A 27,419-nucleotide genomic window follows, 5' to 3' on the forward strand; every position below is an offset into this window, starting at 1 on the left:
TAGTAAATCATCAATAGGCTTTCTGAATTCGAGTCACATGGTCTTCTGTCATTCTGAATACAATATACTCCATTTCTACTCAGACATTTCTCTACTTCCCTTCTTTCTGCCCTGGACCTTTTTTTCCCTCTCCCTTCACTATCTCCCATCTTCTAGTCTCAAGAAACCCTTGCCTATTCATGAATTCTTACTTATCCTGCACAATCCAGCTTAAATATTATTTAGTCAAGAAAGTCTTCTCTGACTCCCCATACTAGCTCAGGTCCTCTTACAATATATACACTGTCCTCTGTTCAGCCATTGCATCGATAATTAAGCTAATGATTATGTAGTTAATCGTTTAGTATCTCTATCCATTGCTAGAATGCAAACTCTTAGGGTCTGGATCTGTCTTGTTCAGTACTGATCCTAACCCCCACCTCCACCTCCAGTACTCATCAAATATCTGAATATGTAAAAAGTTTTCCTTATTTAAAATTAAAAAATTCAATATGTGTATGGGATTTTCCATTTTCAGAAAACTTTGCAGTCACTAATTAAACAAGTATCAGAATAGTCCTGAAACTTTAAGAAATTAAAAGTCACACAGCAGTTAGGACATAGTTATCCTCTTCTCAAAGCTCAGTTTGAAAAGATTCCTCCTGCCTACAAGGGGGAGTTTATAATAAAAATACCTTTTTTTCCCCTTTTTCATGGTAGGTCAATAATTTTGTTCTAAAATGTAGCTTTACCTAATTTCTTCCACAGCTCTAGTCAGCCAGGCATGGGGCAAGATCCTGGCAAGACAACAGTGAACAAGATGGGCCACAGTTTTTGTTGTTGTTGTTTTATGAAACTTGGAGTTGGAACACACAGAGATGATCTTCATGGAGAAACCATGAAGACCCACACCTATGGGGTTTCTTACTTGGGAATTGGTTTCAATTTCTAACATTTCTTCAACTAAAAGAAACAGTTAAAATTATTTCTTGGACAATGAACCATGGAATAAAGAAAAAAATCAGCATTTGAAAGAAAAATGTTGAGATGTCCATTGGCCAATAATTTTCCCATAAATCTGTAGGGGATTTGGTGTGTTTTTTTTGGATTAGTTACTTAATAATACAGGAAGAGGATCTCAAGTAATAATGTGTTGCACAATGTTTTTCAGAAAATCTCATGTTAAAAGTAATGCCACCACCAATGTAAAGTTGCTTTTATTTCCTCGTCAGAGTTTATAAACTGAATTTTTGTTCAAGTAAATACACTGCAACAGTAGATGTAAGTAGAGAGGGAGTGACAGTTTCCTAGAATTTCCTAACATTAAATAAAACAAAACTTCAAATCCTCAAAGGTTGTTGCCATCTTTCCTTCAGTAACAAATAAATTAAACTCAATTCATTTGTTTGCAAGCATTCCAGTAAAAAGAGTCAATTCTAATGTTTCACATTTTGGTATTGACATCTGAAATGTGGTTTAAAAAGATGTTGATGATCATTATGTTTTCTGAGGTTGATATTTTAGATTGTAGCCTTTCTATCTTTCTTTTTTAGAATTGCTGTTAACTATGGTAAATATTTCATATTAAAAGAGGAAATGATCCTACTTAAGACTGTTATAGCAGTCTTCTGAATCTGCCATAATCTTAAGCATTAATAATCAGTCAATTTTACATGAATAATTTGATCATGTTTCTACCATTGAATTGATAGATTGTGTAAATCTACAGATTAAATGAAATCAGTTAACTGTGTTAAAAACTATTTAAAATTAGGTTTACAGGGTTTAAGGTTGGTATTTAATTAAATCTTCCCTATCCTAAGTTTGGACACATGCAGGTCAAAGTAGCAGCTGAGCTGTGTGCCTTTAATGCATGACCAGGAGCAGAATTCCTCTTATCGTCTTCTTAAGATGATCTTAATCGTGGTTGTTTAAAAATAGGCATATAGTTTCTTTGACATTTCTTCATTCAAAGAGTGGAATCTAATTCCTCTCTCCTTCAATCCTTTGCTTCTAGAGGAAACTGTGATGATTGTGCCTTTTGACACTCAGTCATAAAGGCCCTGTCACTCCCTCATTGTTCTTTCTTTTAGACCATTCACTTTGGGGGAAGACAATTTCCCCCTGACAACTACTGCCATGTCATGAGGACACTCAACGAACCTATGGCAAGATCCACATGGTGAGAAACTAGACTTTCTGCTGAAAACTGTGTCAGTGAGCCTCTTGGAAGCAAACAAAGAGAAATCTGACTTCTGTCCAAAAGCCAGTGAGTAATTTTCAGACCTCAGTTCAGTCCAGTTCAGTCGCTCAGTCATATCTGACTCTGCGACCCCATGGACTGCAGCATGCCAGGCCTCCCTGTCCATCACCAACTCCCAGAGTCCACTCAAATCCATGTCCATTGTGTTGGTGATGCCATCCAACCATCTTATCCTCTGTCAGCCCCTTTCTCTCCCCCTGCCCTCAATCTTTCCCAGCATCAGGGTCTTTCAAATGAGTCAGCTTTCCACATCAGTTATCCAAAGTACTGGAGTTTCAGCTTCAACATCAGTCCCTCCAATGAACACCAGAACTGATCTCCTTTAGGATGGACTGGTTGGGTCTCCTTGCAGTCCAAGGGACTCTCAAGAGTCTTCTCCAACACCATAGTTCAAAAGCATCAATTCTTCGGTGCTCAGCTTTCTTTATAGTCCAACTATCACATCCATATATACCTACTGGAAAAACCATAGCCTTGAACTTTTGTTGGCAAAGTAATGTCTCTGCTTTTTAATATGCTGTCTAGTTGGTCATAACTTTCCTTACAAGGAGCAAGCATCTTTTAATTTCATGGCTGAAACCACCATCCGCAGTGATTTTGGAGCCCAGAAAAGTCAGCCCCTGTTTCCACTGTTTCCCCATCTGTTTGTCATAAAGTGATGGGACTGGATGCCATGATCTTAGTTTCTGAATGTTGAGCTTTAAACCAACTTTTTCACTATCTTCTTTCACTTTCATCAAGAGACTCTTTAGTTCTTCACTTTCTGCCATAAGGGTGGTGTTATCTGCGTATCTGAGGTTATTGATATTTCTCCCAGCAATCTTGATTCCAGCTTGTGCTTCTTCCAGCCCAGCATTTCTCATGATGTACTCTGCATATATAAGTTAAATAAGCAGGGTGACAATATACAGCTTTGATGTACTCCTTTTCCTATTTGGAACCAGTCTGTTGGTCCATGTCCAGTTCTAACTGTTGCTTCCTGACCTGTATACAGGTTTCTCAAGAGGCAGGTCAGGCTGTCTGGTATTTCCATCTCTTTCAGAATTTTCCACAGTTTCTTGTGATCCACACAGTCAAAGGCTTTGGCATAGTCAATAAAGCAGAAATAGATGTTTTTTTGGAACTCTCTCACTTTTTCGATGATCCAGCGGATGTTGGCAATTTGATCTCTGGTTCCTCTGCCTTTTCTAAAACCAGCTTGTACATCTGGAAATTCACGGTTCACATATTGCTGAAGCCTGGCTTGGAGAATTTTGAGCATTACTTTACTAGCGTGTGAGATGAGTGCAACTGTGCAGTAGTTTGAGAATTCTTTGGCATCACCTTTCTTTGGGATTGGAATGAAAACTGACCTTTTCCAGTCCTGTGTCCACTGCTGAGTTTTCCAAATTTTCAGACCTGATCATAGGTAATTACCAAGGCTTTACCTGGGAGACCAGATGACAGAAAGCTGCCCTCTGCAGGGCAGACCTTTGTACAGCCAACCCATTGTGGTCTCCGAAGGCAGTTGCAGTCAAGGACTCAGGCCCCCTGGCCAGCCATGTGTTTCACATATTTGCATTCTTGGTTTTGGTGGGCACCTGCCTTCGGGTTTTCTTTATCTGAGGTCTTAGGCAGAGGTCAACTCCAGGTGCCTTTGCTTGAGGCTGCCTTATTGGGGGGAGGAGGAAGGCTCTTGAATTTACTTAGGAGGGTGTTAGGAAGGTTACTCTAAAGAAGAAATAATTCAGCTCAGATCTAGATGATACTGACACTTAACTGAATGAAATAGGAAACTTGTGGATAGGCAGGAGATGTCTGAGCCTAAGGAGTAGCATGTGTTTACCTAGAATTCCAGTTATAACTGTGCAACTTCCTAAGGTAAGTAGAGAGAAAAAAACAGGAAAAGCCAAAAACATTTCCGGAATGCTCACCAAGGCACTGACCCTGATGTGTTTACTTTTTGGAAGCACGAGGTGCACAATGTATCCTGCTTCTTAGCAGAAAATGTCCAAAGAGAGAAAGGAAAAAGCTGAATTGTATATGGTCAAGTTCTTTTCTCAATTTCACGCCTAGAATAGTCATAGTTCTTCCTCAGAGGAGACAGTTAAGGGAAAACCATTCCACCAATAGACCAAAATAGGGTCTTAGTGAAGTTGTATTTTTCCATGTTTTGTTACAATGATCAGCAGTCTAGGGAGATTCTACAGGTTATAGAATCAGCAAATGTTGCTATGAAATTTTTTACTCTCATGATTATGATTCTTAGAAGGACAAAAATTGAAGCTTTTAATGAGTAAGATTAGATATATGATCTTTTGTAAGGAATAAAATATTAAATTTATTACCATAAGTCACTTTGTCTTCTATTTAATGTCAATTTATCTGTGACCAACTATTTTCTCCACTGAGACATTAAAAAGCTGGTAATTAACTTGAAGGAAAAGAGAAAAATATGAATTCCTTAAAAGTATCTTCATCAAGTTCTTTACATTCTCTGGTCTTCATCTGTCATGATACCACACTGAGCTACTTGTTCATTAAATCTATTTAACTGTGTTGGAATCTGTGCAAGTTATGGTGGACATAAGAATGAGAAAAACAAAACGCCATTATTTCTGAAGTTCAAAAGCTTATAGTCTTGTAAAGAAATCAGACATCAACAAAAAATTCCAAAAAGTCAATGCAAAATTGTATTGGTCATAATTTCTAAGAACAGATGCGTGGCACTGTGGTAGCCATAAAGAAGAATAATGACTAAATTGGGAAGTAGAAAAGACTTCTTTAAAGAAGTAATATTCAAACAGAAGTCTGAGAGACAAATAGTAATAGCTAAAGTCAGAAGAAGCTTTCCAGCCTGAGAAGACAGCCCATGTGAATGATAGCTTGCAGCAGGCAGTGTGGTTAAACATCAAGGGTACTAAGCTGCTTCAGTTAAAATGTCTGACTCTTTGTGACCCCATAGACTGTAGCCCGCCAGGCTCCTCTGTCTGAGGGATTTCCCAGGCAAGAATACTGGAGTGAGCTGCCATTTCCTTCTCCAGAGAATCTTCCCAACCCAGGGATCAAACCCGTGTCTCTTAGGTCTCCTATATTGGCAGGCGGGGTCTTTACATTAGCTCCACCTGGGCAACATTAAGATTAAGGGTAGATGAGGCCTATTGTGCCCACACATAATTAAGAACTTGAATGTTGATCTGGCTTTTTCAAACATCATATTTCCCTGGCCAGAACAACAGATGGATGCTAGTGGTGGGATGCATTTGCTTAAAATATTCAATTAGGGTAATGGTTCCTACTGGAAAAAAAAAATGCCACTTAAAATGCCAGTGGCTTATCATTCCTGGAAGAGTCTGTTGAGGATGTTACTACCTGGTGGTGGCCTTCCATACAGTGTTTCACGACTCAGGATCATTCCGTCTTGTTGCTCCACCATCCACAAGGCTCCAACCAGTGGAGGGAAACCGAGTGAAGAACGAACAACTGCCTCTTTTAAAGATTCAGGCTCAGAAATAACACACATCATTTTGCTCATAATTACTGGTGTGAACTAGTCATGACTGTACCTTGAAATTACAAGAGGGTACTGGGTACTCACTGCCTGGGAAGATGCCTCTGAAAAACGCCTATGATATTCTAGAAGGTGGAACATTTTTTTGTGGACAGCTAGCCATCTTTGCCACACTTCCTGAGGGATTACACACTGCTAATAGGTTATGTCATTATACTATACTGTTATATCATTGAATTACATCATTCTTTGGGCAGTTATATGAAGCTTTCAAAACATCATATTGATTTTTCAGTGTAAAAATTGCTATTTGGCATTTTGGAATATATAGTTCTCATGATCACAGATATTTTTATGAGATATTTATAAGAGGAAAAATCATTCCCTAGCAGAAGGAGAAAAATTAGAATGGCTTATCTTGTTTAGAAACATGGTCTTCCATAATTTTTCTCATCGTAAGTAACTGATTTTATGGATGGATCTGAAATTGAATGCAAATAGATAAGGACATTCTTAAATAAGCAGTTAATGGTTTCCTTTCTCACTGTAAGCCTCTTCAGTTATAACAGGAAGCACAAGAATTTGAATGTGTGAAAGATTCAGTTTGAGGTATTTTATTTTTATCATTCTTAAAAATTCATTGGATGATCTGAACTTTTGTATGGTAAAATTTATAATGTGAAAGTTTTTTGTGGTCAAATTTATATTGGGAAATACCACAAAAATGTGTGTGTGTTTGGTCCACCCAAAAGGAGCTTCAGCAATCAGATAAGAAGGTGGAAGAACTACTAAAGCAGAATAAATGAGTGTACACTGTGCCGCTCTAGCACTGAAATGAGTGGCAAATGTGACTTTAACCCCAGAGACATTGAGAACAGGAACAACATCTGACTCATCTATTCAAGGGTGGAAAACTAACCAGAGTAGCGATAAAGTACCAGGTGCTTAGATCCTGACTTGCTGTGCATAAATTAAATAATAACCGTAAAATATTACATCTGTGTAATGCTTTGTGATTTCCAAAGCACCATCTGGGGTTGACATTTATCACCATTGCAACACGACAATAAAGTTAACCAGACAGTTATGAAGTTGAGTACTTCAGAGAGGTTAGGTATGCACACATCTTTGGTTACACTGCCCCAGGAGTTGAGTGTCCTAGTATTTATGAATTTCCACTTGACTTTGAGTTTATGTCACTCCTCATTCCCCTGTTGATTGATTGCACTTTAAGTACAACTCTAAATATACAAATACTCATGAATAATATTTTTGACTGGGTGATCTAGGGTATTACATAATTGAACATTTTACTGCCAGGCATTGAAGGATCCTTGCACAGTCTTGGGTTCTAGGTTTTTTCCTGGTGCTTATGAGTTTTATGTGCTTGACCAAATTTCTTATCTCTTTGAGTCTGTTTCTTTATCTGTAAACTGGAGTTAAGGATATTTGTTCTTACCAGTATCATGAGACGCACATGGGTGATTTAAAAGATTGAGACCAAGTTTTATAACCCTTAAATATTCCACAAATATAAATTATCATTTGGCTTCCTCTTCTTTGTTTTTTATATGCCAACCCAGACCAGAAACAAATGGATCTAAACCATGAAGTTGAGCCTAACTGAAATTGCTTCTTGGGATAAGAAACTCATTTTATGATTTCTTAATATTGACTTAAATTGACCAGCCATTGAGGATTTTCTGAGTGTTAGCACTGGAAGTCCAGTGTCCTGGTAAACCCCTTAGTTCTAGGAAAACCAGGATGGCTCATGACCCTACCTTGATTTTCTGATTCTAAGAATCCTTCTCAGAAATAGCTTTTAATCTTCTCTTATTAATATGAGATGTTTCTTTGGAAGAAAAATATTCCTTCCATATGAGTCCATTTATTTTTCAGAATATATCAGACTTTCAACCCAAACACATGGCCAAGCAGCACATAATACAGTTCATGTGCCTCCATAATGACCTAGGACTTGTATACAGAGATATGTGATCAGTTAATTGTGAACACCTCCACTCCAGCACTTATTAGATATTTTTGAATTTTTTAATTTTATTTTTAACCTTTTATCTGTATTGGATTTATAGCCAATTGACAATGTTGTGATAGTTTCAAGTGGATAGCGAAGGGACTCAGCCATACCTATACATGCATCCATTCTCCCCCAAACTTCTCTTTCATCCAGTCTGTCATATAACACTGTGCAGAGTTCCCTGTGCTATACAGTAGGACCTTGTTTATTAGCACTTACTATACTTAATTGAATTATTTAACCATCTGTTAGTCCCTCAGTCATGTCTGACCCTTCACAATCCCATGCACTGTAGCCCACCAGACTCCTCTGTCCATGGGATTCTCCAGGCAAGAATACTAGAGTTGGTAGCCATTCCCTTCTCCAGGAGATCTTCCAACTCAGGGATCAAATCCAGTCTTCCACATTGCAGGCAGATACTTTACTGTCTGAGCCGCCAGAGAAGCCCGTGAATACTGGAGTGGGTAACCATTCCCTTCTCCAAGGGATCTTCCCAGCCCAGGGATTGAATTGGGTCTCCTGAATTACAGATGGATTCTTTACCATCTGAGCCACCAGGGAAGCCCCATCACATCTTATCAGGTGTCAGATCTTATCAGGAGTCCATTCATTTTCATCTTTGATTCTATAGCATCTAGTAGGCTGACTGGCACATCGGAGACACCTAGGAAGTATATAGTAAACTGAAACGTGAAACCTAAACTTGCACAGTTCAACCCTTATGAGAGTCAGATTTTTGATGTTTTATAAAGTGTACATATCTAAACTATAAAATATAATTAAATTTAAGTTTGAGTAAGGATTGATATTAATATTTAATAGCTTTAAGGGCTTCCCAGCTCTTTACTAGTGGTAAAGAACCCGCCTGCCAAAGCAGGAGACCATAAGAGACATGAGTTCGATCCCTGGGTTGGGAAGATCCCCTGAAGAAGGGCATGGCAACCCAATCCAGTATTCTTGTCTGGACAATCCCATGGACAGAAGATCCTGGCAGGCTACAGTCCACAGGGTCGCAAAGAGTAGGATACAACTAAGTGACTTAGCACCCACGTAAGCATTTCAATTTGGTTTTCATCCAGAAGTCTGATATGACTCCTGGATTCTTGAATTGATTTTGAATATTAATTGTATATATATATATATACATATATATGTATATATATATATACATCTGTCCAAGAGTTTTTCATTTATCCTATACATAAATGACCACAGGACAATGTGAAACAGATTCTCTTTGACATGGATATAGTCACTTACAAATTAATACCATCATATCTAAATACAATAAGAAATGTGGATACATTTAAGTTCAGTCTAGTTGGTTTCCTGAAAGACTTCACTCAAAGGTCATCTATATTAATGTTGTGCAATACTTGATAAGCCAATGAAATTGCAATAAATTTCATATTTATTGTCAAAGGAATTAACTCTTTATTGCAGTATGAATCATAGCTGTCTCTTCAGCTTACTCCTGCTTAGAAGGGCTTGTTCAAATGCTATCACATCCAGGGCTTGATTCAGGTGACCTATCATAGGTACTCTATTCCTATGACAATTCCCATTGAATTACTCCTTGGTTGTGTGAACCCACCAAGAATTTAGAGCAGCTTGATCAATATGGAAGATAGTCTTTGCCTCTAGATTTGGATTAATTTAGGTTAAGCTCTTGGATTATCTAGATGATAGAATATGTGGCTCTTTGGTTTCTTCTCTTATAGGGTGTAACATGTAGGATCCCCAATAACTGAGTCCTCTTCTTTTAAAATGATCTAAAGTAGGGCCTCAGATGGAGGAGAACATTCCAGAGCCACAGCTATAACTTCCCCTCTGGGTCTCGTGCTATGTCCTTTGTGAGTTACTTAGAGTGAGAGCACGGTATTTGGAGTCCTTATCATTGGAGATGAATTGAATTATTTTTCTATAACATGAACTCTTTGAAGAGAAGGACACAAGAGACCTGGAGTAGCCTGATAGGATTCCTAAGATGAACCTGAACTTGGAGTTGTAAAAGCCACAGTGGAGGATAATGGGATTGGTGAAGCAAAGACCACTATTTCACATGGTCAGTAGAAGGTAAAATGTGCTGGCTTAGGACTTGTTGTCAGGAACGAGGGGCTAGAATATTTATTCTTTTGTGTATTCATCCTTTTATTCAACAAACATCTATTTATTACCTGCTATGTAGCTATGTAGCAAGTAAGCACTGGGCTTATAGCAATGATCATATGGGTGTTTGTTTTCATAGAATTTGCACATTGTTTTTTTGGGGGGGCACTGATAGGTGGTTAATACTAAATAAATTTCTAAAAAATAACTAGGCAATGTAAACATCAGGTTGTGATGTGTGCATTACAAATATTTAACCTAAATGATATGATAATGAGTGTCAGCGTATCTATACGGATGGGCTGGAATCTTGCTATATATCTGACTAACAAACAGAAGCCAGGCAAAAAGTGGGGACATGGAATTACCATTAGAGAGTGTGGTTAGAGCAAAGGCTCTTAGGGAGTAACAAAACTGGTGACTTGTAGGAAGCAAAGACCAGTATGGCTAGAACAGAGAGGGTGAAGTGGAGAGTGTGAGAGAGAGGGCTAACATTAAAAAAGAAAAAAAAAAAAGACCAGATTATGTAGTGCTCTGTTAACTAGGAAAAGAAACTTGCATACATGTATATAGTGGGGAAGCATTAGAAAAATTTAAGTAGATGATAAATAAGTAAGTACTATGCTATGTTTACAATGTGAACATGTACTATTTTGTTAGTAGTAACTAAAATATAAATTGGGTAAGGAGTGTGGGACTTAAGGTCTGGCTTGAGATGGTGGTGTCTATTTATATGAGGTCAAGATATGCAGAAGAATTTAACTACTGTAATTAGTTAAATTACAGTACTCCCATACAATGAAATACTAATCCAACATTAAGGAGGATGGGGGAATTAAATAAAATAGAAAATTATTATACTATATTTTAACATAAAAATAATGCAAGTTACTTTCTAAAGTATGATTTCATTTTTCATTTGGATAGCAGATATATATATATATATATATACATATATATAATATGAACATCCAGTATTGAAAGGGCATTTTCTCTCCTAACTCCTATCTTTTACAACCTAAACTTTCTTCTATATCAATTCTTTCTCTTCTATTGTTTTCTAGTATTTCTTCAATTTCATACGTATCTAATTATATATATTTTTAACTTTTAGAAAAATTGAAGTAAAATTAACTTACAATGTTATACTAGTTTCAAGGGTATAACATAGTGATTCAACATTAGTATACCTTATGAGATGATCATCATGATAATCTGCCTACCATCTGTACCATAACTTACTAAATATTATTGACTGTGTCTCCTATTCTGTATATTATATCCCCATGACTTATTTATTTTATTTTCTTTTTTAGAAAGTTAATTTTTTAAATTGGAGGTTAATTACTTTACAATATTGCAGTGGTTTTTGCCATACATGGACATGAATCAGCCATCATGTACGTGTACATAACTCAAAGTTCTGCCTCTTAGTGCCCTTCACCTGTTTTGCACATCCCCCCACACCCTCCACCTGGCAGCCACCAGTTTGTTCTTTGTATCTATGAGTCTGATTCTGTTCTGTTTGTTTTGCTTTTTTAGATTCCACATATAAATGAAATCATACAGTATTTGTCCCTCTCTGCCTGACTTATTTCACTCAGCATGGTACCTTCTGGGTCCAGTCATCATGTTACAAATGGCAAGATCTTATTCTTTTTAATGGCTTAGTAATATTCTATTGTGCATATGTGTGTAAGTGTGTGTTTGTGTGTGTGTGTGTGTATACACACAAATCACATCTTCTTTATCCATTCATCTCTCTATGGACACTTGGTCACTTTCATATCTTGGCTATTGTTAAGTAATGCTGCAATGAACACAGAGTTGTCTATATTTTTTAATATTAGTGCTATAGCTTTCTTCAGGTAAATAACCAGAAGTGGAATGACTGGATCATATGGCAGTTATATTTTAATTTTTTGAAGAACCTCTGTATTTTTTCCATAGTGGTTGGAATCAGATTTGTTTTGTTTTTGTTGTTGAGTTGTATGAGTTTTTTTTTTTTTATAAATTCTGTATATTAACTCCTAGTTAGATATTAATTATACCTTTAATAACAAGTATTATATCCAAAGTTCCAATGAGGGCAATTTTTTTCATTTACATATTCCATATATTGTTTTATAGCTAAAGCATCTTTTGTCACTGACTGTCTTTCCTAAGATATAGATATTACAAAAATAATCTCTTCTTGAAACAGTTTTTCACTAACAGGTAGCATTATTTGGATTGGAGCTTCCAAACCTGGCTGTACCCCAGAATCATTAAAAAAGTTTGGAAACCATATAAATTCCCAGGTCTACCTGTGAAGATTCAAATAAAGAAGTCTGAGGTGTGCTTCAAAATCTGTCTTTTTTGGTGAGGATGCATGAGTTTGGGAACTAATTTAGAACTTATTTAGTGTATTTGAAGGTTTATCTCAAAATATTCTTTTTCTACCTTTTCATCATGGACTTAACTATCATTTTTCTCTTGGAAGTTGATCAAATCTAAAGATATTTGATATTTTTCATACTAGCCTTACTGAAATGCAGAAAATAATCCCAAACTAGAACATATCAGTGTATACTGCATCAATTTGCCCGCAAAAATAAGCACGGACTTCCTAAGATAAAATGAAGTGAGCTGGTACTTATTGAAATTTAAGTTACAGGTTTAATGAAAGTCAGATCTAAAAGGAGTTAGTTCCATTCTACCTGTCTTTCTAAACGCTCATTGCAGGAAAGCTGGGTTTATTGATATTATTTCAGATTTGTCATCTGGAGAATGAAGGATCTGATCTCCCCTCTCATATGTTGGATTCCCAAACTCTCCAACTTTCATACCTTCAGTCCTGAGATGCACTTTCCCCAGGGTTTCCTTGGTTTCTTGTGTACACATCTGTTCTCAGACTCCTTCCTGTGTTCCTCTTGGTTACAAACATCTTTGTCTTCTCCATGTTGATATTCCCAGCTTGGTGCCTAGGATACAGATACTCAACATAGATACTCAACAATACTGCCTCATCTTGATTTCTTTGTTTGCAGTTATTCTCATCTCTAGACTATTTCTGATTTTCCTAAGCCTACTTCCAGAGAGTATTGACACCCTCCTGAGATGTGTGGTCTTGTGTTTCCTCATGTGGAAGTTCTCAAAAGACAACATTTTCTACCATGTCTTTATTTTACCACTGCCTATCATGCCTAGTTCACAGTGAGAACAGATGTTTGCTGAACTGAACTGAATCCCTCTACACTGGAGAACATGTTCTATAACTTTTTAAGTTTAAAAAATAGATAATAGCTAATATGATGTATTGCTTGCAAAACTGACTTGAATTCAATAGACTCAGATGAAAGACTTCAAAAGGTTAAATATCTTTGACTAAAACAGACTTTATTTTAGACCTCCTCAATAGCATTTTCCTTAAAAAAGTACAAGATAACCTCAATTTTCTGATTACTCTTTCATAAATTGATTTATACCTTCTCTTTCAGATGGAAGCAAAGGGCTAACCTGTAGCACATTCCTTGGAGTAAATGCCTCTTGAGTACCTACAAATGATTAAATATCATTTAGAGGACATGAAAAAGATAGAATGGGAATATATATGCTCCAACTTTGGAGATAGGTATTTGTGCTGTGCTGTGCTTAGTCGCTCAGTCGTGTCTGACTCTTTCGGACCCTTTGGACTGTATTCTGCCAGACTTCTCTGTCAATGGGATTTTTCAGGTAAGAATACTGGAGTGGGTTACCATTTTCTCCTCCAGAGGATCTTCCTGACCATGGGATCGAACACACATCTCCTATGTCTCCTGCATTAAAGGCGGATTCTTTCCCGGCTGAGCCACTGGGGAAGCCTCATGTATTTAAAACAGTATATTCTTTTTTCATAATTATTTCTTTGTATTTATGGCTATATTTTAAATTATGAGATAACAGTAACAGGTAATATAATGCTAGGTATTTAAAAACAAAGTCAACATGTTGAAGCAATAGATCTTTCTCTGTGTTATGAAAACCAGGAGTCACTAATGAAAAGTTTCTGAAAGAATCTGTAGAACACATGGAAGCCCTGAACTTCTGGCTCCTTTAAGTTCCAGTTTGGAAACTCTTTATTTAAGAAACATAATTAATCACAACTGTCATGAGGCATTTGAAAGTCAATAACAACCTACAATCCACAGCAATAAATAAGTGGAGAGAATTTTTATGAAGTTAAAAACTTTTAGACTACTGAAATCTGAAACCAACCAAGTAAGAATGTATGATTATTATCATCCAATACTCAGTTAACTATTTCAATAGTGTGGTGTAGTGGGAAGTCTGACAGTACAGTTTAGAAAAAAAATTTTTTAAATGCTTAGATAATCTTACAATAGCTACTGTTTACTTTTGAAAGACTATATATATATATATATACGTGTGTGTGTGTGTGTGTGTGCACCCGTGTGCATGCTGAGTTACTCCAGTAACTCCGGGGATTGCCATGCCTTCCTCCAGGGGATCTTCCCGACCCAGGAATCGAAACTGCTCTCCTGAATTGCAGGTGGGTTCTTTACCAATGAGCCACTGGGGAAGTCTGTATATAATATAATATATATATATATATACAATATACAATGTAATATATAATTGTGAGCTTTAGTGCTAGGCATCTCTCATTAAATAAAAGCAAATCAATCAAGAACGCATTTTAATTACAATTTTCCAATATGAAAACTTTCAAGAGGCTTTAAGTGCAAGCAGTGTTAGCTTAGTTATATCTTATGGAAGTGTAATTGGACATTTGAATTAAATCTTTTTTCTTCAGTATAATATTCTGGTTGAGTTTCATCTCCACTTGATGAAGTTTGTGGCTTAGGAGGTATTTTAAATTTACTTTGAGGAGAGAGCATCTTATATAGAAACAAAGGCATTACATTTTAAATATTTACCAGTTAAAATATATTTTAAAGTAGGAATTCTCATCCAGGCAGGAAATTTAATTTCTCCAAATTAAGGACAAATGCTATTTTAATAGTTGTGTGAATTATTGAAGATTTGGATGCCAAATTCATTTTTGCAAGAATATTATTGAGTTATTTCAATAATTGGAATCACTTGAAAGTGGGAGGTAACCATTTTAGAATAGATCTGCTGGACCCTAAAATCATATAAAAGTTAATGGAAATGAGATTTAATGAATTTTACTCATTATATTTGTAAACCAAATTGCATCTGCACTGTTTCAGTGTTTAATTGCTTTCTTTGTAGAATCATTTATGTCTTAACATGTAACCAAATTTTCTCCAGAATTTCTAAGTTTGAAGTTGATTATAATATCTGTCATAATTAATTCTATACAAAATTATCTCTGTTTATCTTGGTCCTGCTGTAACATCTTCAGAAAATGATGGTGATAGTAAGCAAAGCCTCTTGGCTTTGCCATGATTAGTTATAATCACATAACAGCCAGAATGGCAATATGGTACAAAAGCTTGTATGGTCAAGTTGTGATGGGCCTGGCAGCTGGAAAATAGTAATCCAAAGACATGCCTACATTTTTGGCATGCCATGGCAATTATATGGCATTACATACGCTGACCATTTGAGATGATTACTATATACTTATCATAAAAGGGAGAAGGATCTTTGGCATTTGGAATGGGGAAAAGATGAATTATGGAGCAGTCATTCCTCTCCCACTGGACTTTAGCCTGGGAAATTTCATTTCTAATAAACCAAGCACTGAAAATATCTAATGCTTTTACAACTTGGATGTTTATTTGAGATATTTAAATTAAAACTGCATACTTATTACAGATTAACCTTTTAGAGGTTACTACTTGCTCTTAGTGAACTGATGTCTGAAGAAAATTAATAGGCAAATAGAAAACTTTTGTAAGATAATTCTTAAAACATTCCACTTATGTTATTTGAATTAATTCGGAAGTTGTTTAAATCCTAGTAGCTCATGGGAACCATGTTTTGTTTACCTCAAAACAAGTCCATTTATGAAAATGTTTTGCAGCAGCTACTTTAAACCAGAACTGAATACACCCTTCATGTTCTTAGACTGATATAAATATAGCTTGAATAATTTTGGATCCCAAATTGCTAGATTTGCATATGGTGTATCCATGATTCATACTAAATTCCAGGAGACAGATGCTAGGTCTGTTCTTCCTAGAGAATTCCTGCAAGGTCTTGCAAAATTAGATCCTAATAACTTTTTTAATGATAATAATTTGTATTTGCAGTCTCAGTTTTTTCTTGAATTATGTGATGATTTTACTACACTTTGAGTAGCATCTCATAAGTATATTGGAAAAGTACATAGTTAAACTCTCCTTCTAGTGGCCATCCTGGAAATAATGGGTGTTTTAAACTCAACTAGGCCTAACTCAACTGGGTTTTCTTGAAACTAATACATATGTGAATTAAATTTCATTAATTTAAGTGTTTTTTCTTTTAGTTTGCCTTGTTGTAGATTAATTCAAGGCAATTATCAAAATGCATACAAATAAGACCTCAAAATGGGGGAAGGAGGAAATTAAAAAGTATACTAACAAATCTGAAGAATGAAGGTGAGAAAAATAAGGTGAAACTAAAGGTGTAATTGGGTCTTCCCTGGTGATTCAGTGGTGAAGAATCTGCCTGCCAATGCAGGAGATGTGGGTTCAATCCCTGGGTCAGGAAGATCCCCTAGAGTAAGAAGTGGCAACTCACTCCAGTATGCTTGCCTGGGAAATCCTGTAGACAGAGGAGACTGGTGGGCTCCAGTCCATAGGGTCACAAAAGAGTCAGACATGACTCAGCAACTAAAAAATAACAACAAGGATGTGATTAGAAACAAAATATATACTGAGAGGACATTTTCTAGTAACAGGGAACAGATACATCTTAAATTTTCTGGCAGATCATGAAAACACACAGTCATGGTTGGTTAACTATCTCAAAGTGTCCATACAGTAAGAATAATACACTTTCCTAGAGTGTTAGTCTCTGAGTCATGTCTGACTCTTTGTGACCCTGTGGGCTGTAGTCATCAGGCTCCTCTGTCCATGGAATTCTATAGGCAAGAATAGTGAATTGGGGTGCCATTTCCGTCTCCAGGGGATCTTCCCCAACCCAGGGATCAAACCCAGGTCTCCTGCATTGCAGGTGAATCCTTTACTGTCTGAGCCACCAGGAGCATGGGGACACTTATCCAGAAGAATAAGCAATTCTCTAAATTGAATCTAGAGAAATATTTTTGAATTACATTCACAAAACCAAAAACCACGACTATGGTGTGATGTGTTAAACAATGCTATCCACAACATTCTGTTAATAAATGCAAAAGTGTGTTTCGATAACCTATTTTTTAGTAGCCCTCAAAGTGGATTAAAGGCATCAGATCAGAGAATAATTCAGCAAAAAATTGTATAAGATGGTAAAACAATGTGCAGTTTTCGCACAGTCTGCCTTAATTCACGGTGTAATCACAGTTAACTTTCTGGTGGAAAATGTATTTTTTCCTTAAAATCCCTTTATCTAAGAATGACACAATTTCAATTTTAGCATCCAGAAAAAAATTATGAAAGGGACAGAGAAGTCGCTGCCATTGGCTCCACAAAGACTAGCAAAGAAAAGCATACAATTAAAACAAAAAATAAAAACCCCACAGCTTAATTTGAAGCACTTATGGATCCTCCCCTTACTAATGAACAATGGACAATCTGTTATTAATCCCAGAGCACTTTGGCACAAAATTTAATTCAAAGCATTAGAGGTCTTTGCTAATTCCCTGCTTATATTTCAGGGGTACTAATGTGGCTTTCAAGAAACTAGAGCAAACTGATTGATTTCAGGGTTGAATTTACTTGCCTTGAGCACTGAGCTTAAATTGTCTGGGTTTGGGAGAAAAAAAAAGAAACACTGGAAAAGATAAGGTGACATTGTTGTGGTAAGTTGCTATCGGCTTCTGCTTCATGCTCAGCACTCTCAAACATCACTCAAGACTGACTAGCTATTTTAGTGAACTGCAAATGCCTATAATTACTCTTTATTAAGCCATAATTATGTGCCAGGCATTATGCCAGATGCTTTACAATCCTTTCTACTATTACTCATACATCAGCTTGAATAGTGTCCCCCTAAAATTCATGTCCACCCAGAATCTCAGAGCATGATCTTATTTGAAATAAGATCTTTGCAGATGTAATTAGTTAAAACGAGATCATACTGGACTAGGATGGACCCTAATCCAATGTTTGGTCTCTTTATGAAGAGAAAACAGGCACAGAGAAGAACGGCAAGTGTCAGAAGAGGCAGAAATTGGAGTGGTGACATCTACAAGCCAAGTTAGCCCAAAGACTGCCAAAAAATAATCTCCAGAAGCTAGGAGAAAAGTGTTGAAAAAAAATGTGCACAATGTGAAAGTTGCAAGTTAAGTTTTATTTGGGCCAAAATGAGGACTGCATCCAGGAATGAGGACTGTATCCAGGAAGGTGGCATTTCACATAGCTCTGAAAAACTGTTCCAAGAAGTCAAGAGAAGGAGCTAGGATATATAGGAGTTTGTAACAAAGGTCAAGTAGTTGGGACATCAAAAGATTATTGTTAATTAAAGAAATCAGATATGTCAAGGTAAGGAATTTAATGCTTTTGTATGTATGGGGAGATTCAGGAGTCTGGGCTTACTGGAATCATTCCTTTGATGTGCACCTCAGCTATCTGGGACCACTATCCCACGTTTTCACATCCAGAGTTTCCTTGGGGCTCACCATAGGGAGTGGCTGCAGTCTGATGGCTACTAGATGGCAGGTATTTCCTTCTGGAGTTCGCTCAGGACTTATTTCCCCCATCCATAGTGGATGCAGTTGCTGCAATTGCTGATGACTATGACATCCTTTGTTTACTGACATGGCAGGAAATGTTCCATATCTCAGAGGCATAGGATGGTTTCTCCCTCATAGACTTTGAAAGAACTGACCCTGCCAGTATCATGATTTTAGACTTCTGGTCTCCATGACTTTGAGAAAATATATTTTAGTTTTTCAAGTCACTAGTTTGTGGTAATTTGTTTCCTTCTACTTTAGGAAACTACTATGATTCATATAAACACGTCAAGGTAAATGTCTCTGTCTCTTTTCAACAAATTATAAAACATTACCTGATTTTAAGCCCTATGCTCACTCCGTTGTCTTTTAGTCAAGCTCATTAAACAGTATAGCATGATGATTAGGTGATCTTATGAATATAAATCATCTAAAGAGTTTATGATAACTGACCACACACACCTTTTTATTCCTATTCCAAGAGGAACCTCTCTTGTTATTAATACCGTGCCAAAACCTGTGACCTAGTGGATAGCCAAACAGAGATGGTTTTGGTGATTTCCGAACCAAAAGAAGTCTTTAATAATTGAGGGAGGGAAAGTTAAAGATATTAGAAGGCTATGCAATGTAAAGAATGTGTATATTTTGCATTAGATTTTCAGAATAATGTTATAGGATACTGGGAATGACGGGATTCTAGGAGAGATCTCCTCTGCTAAAGTCAAGAAATCTTGAATGAGCATGGTTTGGAAGATAGGAATCATAAACGTCACAACAAAAGTTGGGTTATCAACCTGGACACTGAGTCATGTGTAGGTCATGCACAGGGTAGAATAGGAGAAACCAAGAACACAGATTTGACTTTACTAAAGGAGCAAAATGGAGCATGTGGCACTCAGACAAGAAGTCATAAGAAGGAGGTGGTCTGGAAAGGGACGTGTGAACACTATTTGTCATGAAGGGCATGCCATCTCTTAGATTTGTGTTGAATTTGGAAGATGAAGATAGCAAGTGAGTGGGGAACATCAGGGTCAAGAGATTCAGGATAGATGGGCGGATGGAAACTAAAACAGATTAAATCTATGATAGGGAGTCAAATACCAGAAATTTAAGTTCATAGGAACAGAGAAAGAAAGTTCACTTTCCATTCCCTTGCCAAGATGTGAGATTTTGATAGAAATTAGAGGTTGTTTCACATATTTAAGGTTCCTTCATCTGTAGAATTAATACCTTACTTGGCAGTGTGGGTGAAAGGATTGTTTCTAGGCTGGCAGTGAAAAGCATTTAGCAAATTTTAGTTCTCTTATCTCGATTGCATAGTATATACCAAGCTACATACATCTCTTTCCAACTGAAATCTCAGTGTCAGAGATGAGTGGTCCACTTATTTATTTATTTATTTTGATACCCTTCTTATTAGCAAATGTTATAGGAACATTTCTCAAATGAATAAAAAAATTATGAAAGCCAGTAACTTTTGGTATGCAAAGAATTATGCTAGATTATAGAGATAAAATATGATAAAATCAAGTCTCTCTTTTTGAGCAACACATGTAACTTTTCATGGGGACAAAAACACATTAAAAAAGACCAGAACATACTGTGACAAATACCAAGTTGTAATAGGTACAGAACATGATGGAGGAAATGAATGCCTTGATTCCCATAAATGTACTTTTTTTCTTCCTCTGATGGTTTGTTGATGTTATTTCCTATATAACCACAATCCCCACCTCTAATCTGTTCTTCTAAATCCTATCCTTCTATTAAATAATTTTTTATTAAATACCAATTTCTCCAAGAAGCCTTCTTGATTTCTTACAACCTTACAGAAACCTTACCATAGCACTTCATACATTTTATGTGAATTATTTTATATCTTATAGTTTATCATGATTTTGGCTTACTTCCACCTCAAACCTTAGGATCTTCAGAACAGATTTTCTATCTATTTTGATAATATTTTAACCCCTAACAGCTCTAACCTTGACACTTCATACCCAAAAGTCAATGTTTTTCTTTGAAATAAATTTTTGATGTGGTTGTTCAAGATAAGAAATGGGTTTCATTACTTTATCAGAAGATAAGGTGAATAAAATACTGGAGAAATTGAATACAGCTAGTGGAGAAAATTATGCCTAAGCTTCTGGAACAAAGGAAAGCAAAAATTATTTGAAGTCTAATTTCTTAGTAGTGAGGTCAGACAGAATTCATCTACCAGAAAAATGAAAAAAGAAAAAAAACACCAAACCCCTCATTGTTTGCTATTTGCATTATTAAAACTCTTAATATGACCCATTACATTTATCCTGAGAAATAGCTTGTTAGAACTAACTAGAAATAACTAAGTAAAAGTATTTTAGGTACCTTTAGAATTTTTTAAGGTATTTTAGAATTTCTTTTGGAATATTGGGTGAGACTTCAAAATACTTCAAAATCTTGAGACTAGATTTTTTTTTTTTTTCAAAAAAAGAAGGTATACATTGTAGCAAAAATTTTTTTAAATTTAAATATTTTCTAATCCTTTACATGTTATATTTGTTTCTTATTACATGTTTCAGTTACAAAATGCCAATAATGTATATGTTTACTCCTGAATTCTTAAGAGAAATATGATAAGAAGGGAAAATATAAGGAAACAAATATGAAAGGTGACAGGTGGGGAACTCAAAGGCACATACATACACACAAAATCCATTGTTCCTGTGTAATTCAACACTTATGCCAACTTAAAAAATAGTCACAACCTAAAAGTTGAGAGTTACATTTTATTTGGTGGGAATTTTTAGGATGTCAAGCCTGGGATATAGCATCTCAAGTAACCCTGAGAGAACTGCTCTGAGACTGCAAGAAGAGAAACCAAATTATATAGAAGTTTTTTCCACAAAGAGTAAGTAGTCTTAACATCAAAACTGAAGTGAAAGTCATTCAGTCGTGTCTGACTCTTTGTGACCCCATGGACTATACAGTCCCTGGAATTTGCCAGGCCACTGGAGTGGGTGGCCGTTCCTTTCTCCAGGGGATCTTCTCAAACCAGGGATCGAACCCAGGTCTGTATCTTCAGAATCCAGGGACAGAACCTTCTGCATTTCAGACAGATTCTTTACCAGTTAACCACCAGGGAAGCCCAAGAATACTGAAGTGGGTAGCCTATCCCTTCTCCAGTGGATCTTCCTGACTCAGGAATTGAACCAAGGTCTCCTGCATTGCAGGTGGATTCTTTACTAACTGAACTACCACAGAAGCCCTCAAAAGATTATGGTTAATTAAAGAAAACCAGATAATCCAAGTTAAGAAATTTATCTCTTTTGTATGGGAAAACAAAAAGAATTTGGACTCACTGAAATCATCCTTTTCATATGCATCTCAGCTATCTGGATCCAGTATCCTGTGTTTTTCACATTCTGAGTTCACTTACCATAGGGAATGGTTGCAGTCTGACAGCTGTTAGATCACAGGTATTTGTCTCCTTTTGAGTGCCTTGAGGGCTCCCCAGCTTACATTGGAAGACTGGAATTGCTGATGACTGTGATATCCTTGTTTACTGTTATGTTACTTATATTTCAACTCTTATAATCATCTTCCCTCTAGTCCTCATCGAGTGGGCAGATGTTTGCCCAAATTCCTCAAATCCTCAAAATCATCTCTCTCTTTTTATAAACTTTGCTCAAATGCTACTGATGAAATGATAGTTCTAGATGGTAGTTTATTTTAAATGTACTCTGATAAAGCAGGCTTCCCTTGTAACTCAGTTAATAAAGAATCTGTAATGCAGGAGACCTGGGTTCAATTCCTGGGTCAGGAAGATCCCCTGAAAAGGAAATGACAACCCACTCCAGTATTCTTGCCTGGAGAATCCCATAGACAGAGGAGCCTGGCAGGCACAGTCCAGTTCATGTGGTTGTAAGGGTTGGACACCACTTAGCGACTAAACCACCACCTCAACCACCCAATAAAGCATATAATCATATTCTCATGCTATATTAAAATGTGTTCATCTATTTTGTCCATTGAATTCCTAATTTCTTTCAAAGTAACCCCTGCTGAAAGATTAAAATGATCATAACTGTAACCTTAACATTGATTAGTAACATTCAGTAGTACCTCATGAAATGTTACCTTCTGGAGTAAGGATTAGTTTGAATATGAGATAATTTCAGTCTAATCTTTTTGATCTACAGTCTTATTTTCTTGAGCCACCACAAAATACTTTATAAATAACAGCTTGCGAAAAAAAATATGGGCACAGGTTCTGCTGAGAGAAGAGAAAATGGCTCCCTGGGAACGGAACTTCAGTTGTGGCTTGACTCCTATCAGGGACCAAAGCAAATATGAGCCCACAGGATGAAGAGGGCTGCTTCCGGTTTTGAATTGTTGTTACATTCACTGTAACATAACTCATTGTTCACCAAGCAAGACATGAACTGTTCAAATGGACTGGATGTGTTACTTATTGGAACTAGGCAAAGGGCTTAAAATCCTAGCTATTTCCTTGTGCAAAGGATTGACTGTACTCTTCATTTTCTGAGATAAACATCCTTAAAATTGTTGGCAATTTGCAATACGTGAACAGTGTACTTTTGGATTTGGGGATGCATAGCTGTGGTTTTGAACTCTCCTTCTGTTGCTTAGGTGTATATCCTTAGACAATTTTGTAAATCCCGCTGAGTCCCAATTTCCTTATCTTTGAAATCACTGATGTCTGTCTTCTTAGGGTTGTTGTGGAGATTTTAAATGAAATGACGTGAGTAAAATCTTCAGTGGACTGTGTAGGAAGGGCCACCAAAAGGATGAGGCAGAGAAAGCAAGATTGTAATGAGCCAGGAGATTGTAATGGCCTTTTTATGTGCTCTCGCTGAACCCCATACAAAAATTGATTCTGAAACTTACTTAGCAGAGCCTGCATTTGTCTTATCTCTCTATGTCAATGGAGAACTTCTTAAAGGAAGACACTGTCTTTTTTTTTTCTTCTTTTTTATTTCAGAATTTGACACAGTGGCTGACTTGGTTAGTTTTGATTAAATGTTTGTCTGTTAAATAAATAATAGAATAGCCTCAGAAACACTGTGTCTTGAGAAAGATTTTGTCACCAGAGGCAGTGAAGTCTTGGGACAATTGATCCATGGATAAGCCACAAACTATTGATCTCAAATGCTCTTTTACCAATCCTAGATTAATATGAGAACTATTTTTTAAAGTACAGATTTCAAGAAATGGGGATATGTGAATCTGTAATTTTAACAAGCTACCTAGGTTATTCTAATATGCAGTCAGATTTTTCTTTGGCAGTTCTCAAGCTCTTGGCAGTCTTACCAATGACTCAACACAAATTTAGTATTAGAGTGCCCAAGGTCAACTAGCCAGGTCCCGACAAGAAGACTGAGAACAGCAGAGGCCAGCAGGAAAGGGAATTCTGAGAAATCTAGGCAAGCTTGCATGCAATAATGATCTTGGACGGTACTTGTCAAACTTCTCTGATTATTTAACCAGGACAGGAAATCAGAATAAAAATCTGAAAACAGGCTGGCAGGGTTGGAATTCTATCCTCACTTGGCAAGTAACAATATTTTATACCTCAGTTTCCTCATCTATAAAATAAAGATAATCATATTTCTACTTTATAAGGTACTATTAAGACTAAGTGAAATAATTATGTAAAGCACAATGCTTGGCATAACTGTGTGCTTAATTCATACTACTACTACCTTCATCACCAGCATCAATAACAAAACCATTATCATCTTTTCAGGATCAAACAAGTCCTTCTTCATGAAGCCTTACCTGATTTTTCCAGTTCATAAATATTTAACTCTCTCTGAAGCACCTTAACAAATGGTTCCAAACAGGAAAAGGAGTATGTCAAGGCTGTATATTGTCACCCTGCTTATTAAACTTATTTGCAGAGGACATCATGAGAAATGCTGGGCTGGAGGAAGCACAGGCTGAAATCAAGATTGCCAGGAGAAATATCAATAACCTCAGGTATACAGATGACACCACCCTATGGCAGAAAGTGAAGAAGAACTAAGGAGCCTCTTGGTGAAAGAGAAAGAGGAGAGTGAAAAAGTTGGCTTTAAAGCTCAACATTCAAGAAACAAAGATCATGGCATCTGGTCCCATCACTTAATGGCAAATAGATGGGGAAACAGTTGAAACAGTGGCTGACTTTATTTTTCTGGGCTCCAAAATCACTGCAGATGATGACTGCAGCCATGAAATTAAAAGACACTTACTCCTTGGAAGGAGAGTTATGACCAACCTAGATAGCATATTAAAAAGCAGAGACATTACTTTCCCCACAAAGGTCCATCTAGTCAAGGCTATGGTTTTTCCAGTGGTTGTGTATGGATGTGAGAGTTGGACTATAAAGAAGGCTGAGCACTGAAGAATTGATGGTTTTGAACTGTGGTGTTGAAGACCCTTGAGAGTCCCTTGGACTGCAAGGAGATCCAACCAGTCCATCCTAAAGGAGATCAGTCCTGGGTGTTCATTGGAAGGACTGATGCTGAAGCTGAAACTCCAAAACTTTGGCCACCTGATATGAAGAGCTGACTCATTTGAAAAGACCCTGATTCTGGGAAAGATTGAGGGCAGGAGGAGAAGGGGATGACAGAGGATGAGATGGTTGGATGGTATCACCGACTCGATGGACGTGGGTTTGGGTGGACTCCGGGAGTTGGTGATGGACAGGGAGACCTGGCGTGCTGCAGTTCAGGGGGTCACAAAGAATCAGACATGACTGAGTGACTGAACTGGACTGAACAAATAAATTATGAAACAATTTTAGCATCTAGTTATATACTCTCTTGTATAATGATGTTTTTCAGTAATATTTTCCTATCTTATTCTTAGATCTTTGTCTTTTGAAGCAAAATATATGCTTACTGACAGTCTATAGCAAAAATGTCTCTTTGGGGTCAGAAATACAGTCAATTTAAAAATCACATATTAGATGAACAATTCTATTCTAAAAAACAATACTAATTATAGCCAATTTCCACTGTAGCATTATAGAACATCATCAACAACAATCAAAATGGAGGTAATTATTGTCACTTTGTAGCTTGTGCTTAGAAAATTAATTCCAACCACTGAAGCACATATCGAGAATATGCTTTGGTTTTAAAAATAGGCCATACAAATGCTTTGAGGTCAGAATTCTAAACACTAGTTACAGTTTTGCATTTTTCAAGAGAATTCTGTATTGGAATTTTGGATTGTGCAAATATGAGACAAACTAGAAATAAATTTACTTGGCCTCACTTAACTCTAAACTTGCTGGCTCCTAAACACAGCTGAGGAAGATTTGATTATTATTTTGTTTTCATGTCACTTTATCAAAAATGGTTATAAAATAGATAATATCTTTCATCAGCTTTCAAATGATATTACATTAGGTTGAGGTTTCCCTAATATATGTGTACAGGTACATGCACACATGCACAAATATTGATAGCTTAACAAAAAGTAATTTTAATTTCATAAATGAATTCCACTTGCTTTACTTTGTTTAGAATAGTTAGGTAATTACTTAGTTGTATTTTCTTAATTTGCTTTGTGTTTGATCTGAAAATTTTGAAAATATATGGAATGATTAAAATCATTAAAGTATGTTAGTTGTAAAAAGAAAAAAGGAGAAAAATGAAAAAATTCTACCCATAATTGAAACCACCTACAAGCTCCTGTGTCCTTGTCTTTTGAAGTAAAATGCTGACTGAAGAGTTAATGATTGGGAAATATGAAGATGTAGAGACAAAGAATAGCTGTTGGGTTGGGGAACTGGTAACAATTTAGACTACAATTCTGCTGCATGATGTAATCACCAAACTCCCAGTTCCCTGAAAGATATAGATAAAAGCCTGAGACATGTTCCAAAGTTGTTCTTATAGGAAGCAGACTGCTCCAGATGAAAAACTGCTGATCACAAAAACATAGACCCTAGACTGGGTCTATGAAACCAGAAGGCTGATGATGCTTGAAACTTCACCTTGTTGCCAACCAATCTGAGAACCAATCCATATTTTATTTGTAATTTCCCCCTCTCTCAACATACTAGGAATTGTGAAGCATGACATTCACATGAGGTTTTTATTATTGCTCAGTTACTAAGTTGTGGCTGACTCTTTGCAACCCCATGGACTCTAGCACACCAGGCCTCCCTGTCCTTCACCATCTCCTGGAGCTTACTCAAACTCATGTCTATTGAGTCGATGATGCCATCCAAGCATCTCATCCTCTGTCGTCCCCTTCTCCTCCTGCCCTCAATCTTTCCCAGCATCAGGGTCTTTTCCAATGAGTTGGCTCTTCACATTAGGTGGCCAAAGTATTAGAGCTTCAGCTTCGGCATCAGTCCTCCCAATGAATATTCAACGTTGGTTTCCTAATTCTACTCTAAAAATTTCTGTATATGGCTTAGCAAGCTTTCAGCAATTTTATTGATTTAAAATTATGAATTTTACAGTTTATAAATATATCCATAGAAGTGAAATCAAAGGACCCATATCACATATTAATTAGTGGCTCTAGCTCTGTATACTAAACTATGGAGACAAACAATTTCAGCAATCCAATTATCACATTGAAGGGAAAGTCTCGCAGAGGGCAAGGTCAGAAAAATCTCAAAAGAGTAGCCAAAACTCATGTTAGAAAAAGATAAGGAAGGCATCTGGTTTTTAAAGGTCAGAATACCAAATAGGTAATAATTCTTGAAAGATATATAATTGGATCCTGAACCCAGGAATGAATTTTATAGCCA

Source organism: Cervus canadensis, chromosome 16 (genome assembly GCF_019320065.1).
Source record: "Cervus canadensis isolate Bull #8, Minnesota chromosome 16, ASM1932006v1, whole genome shotgun sequence".
Taxonomy (NCBI): domain Eukaryota; kingdom Metazoa; phylum Chordata; class Mammalia; order Artiodactyla; family Cervidae; genus Cervus; species Cervus canadensis.